Here is a 1429-nt window from a genome sequence, read left to right as displayed (position 1 = left end):
TTCCACGCTGACTGGGCTGAGGGAATTCTGAGGTCAAGGATCCTTCCATCTCAGTCCCCCTGGGTCTGTAATTCTTCCCTCACTGAAGAGCAATAAGTGTCTCAGAAATCCATCAGTGCCGTGTCCTGAAGCATCCAGAAGCTGGACCAGGCAGATCATGACGGGAAAGCCAATAGCCGGAGAGAGGGTCAAGGACTATGAAGCACTTTCTAAAGCCAAGCTCTCACTCACCCACCCCCAAGCAAAGTTAATTCCCACTCATGGCCCATTCATGTCTTCAGTGTGTGCTGATGTCATCAAGGAAGGAAGGGGTGAGGCTAGACGAAAGGGGGAAACAGAAGATTTCTTCAGCCTGTAGTTGAGGACAGTTTTTGAAATGAATTTCAGTAACAGCTGAAACTGTTTTCTTGCATATTACAAAGTTATTTAGGAATCACCTGGTTTGCTTCATGACATCGGTACATTTCACAAATGCTTTACAAGTCAGAATGTATGAATAACAGCTTTTAACATTATATTATTTATTTTCCTAATTATAACACTCCGAGAATGTAAATTTTTGCAGAGCGATTAGAGATTGAAAGTTAGACATCAAAGCTTCCGAAAGATAATAATCGGGACATCAATTTCTCAGTCTCTTAAAGAGATTTAGAAACAATTTCAATTATGAAGGAATAAGAATGTCTAATTAATAAGCTCTAGATACATATTAGGGTATTTAATTTCATTGCAGTAATTAATTCCTGTATATTATGAATGCAGATATTAATAACTAAGTCAAATATAATCCCCGGATTTGCCAGAACTACAGTTTTTCTCAAATAGTATGTTCAGGAGAAAACATAAACTCCAGGGATGGACGGATCCGCAGTGAAACCCTGGCTTCCCTACACATTGTGTGTACAATGTCAGGCTGTTTACCTAACTGCTCTGAGAGTCCATGTTCTTATCTGTAACATAGTGGCTATCGTATCTATTCATATCTGTTCTAAGTAGGCACCTTGCAGGGCTGCCTTACAGATAACACACTTGCCGTAACCTGCTTATCCTAATCCTGGCGCAGAGTGGATACTCACTGATGTTAATTACTTTTCCCCGTTCCCGCGTCGTCCAAATAAAAAAAAAAAATTACCTTGACCTGAAATTTCTGGCACTTTGATAGTGAATCGACACCAAGGGTTATTGGCCTCCAGTGTCATAGTTTGAATGCCAGCTTAGATCAAACAGTAAAAACTCCCACGTCCCAATTAGAGATATTATCGTACGTATTTGTTTCGTAGGCACAGGGCCAACGAGCCCTGCTTTCGTTGGACAGGGACAGAGCGTCAGCATCTTCTCAGCATCGGTACCACCCACACAGTTTGTATTGTCGGACCACTTACTCGTTCCCGGCCGCGCGTCCGACACATCCACGAGGGGCCCGGTGGCC

The sequence above is a fragment of the Leopardus geoffroyi genome, chromosome C2 (assembly GCF_018350155.1).
Source record: "Leopardus geoffroyi isolate Oge1 chromosome C2, O.geoffroyi_Oge1_pat1.0, whole genome shotgun sequence".
Classification (NCBI taxonomy): domain Eukaryota; kingdom Metazoa; phylum Chordata; class Mammalia; order Carnivora; family Felidae; genus Leopardus; species Leopardus geoffroyi.
Note: the sequence above shows the minus strand (reverse complement) of the source record.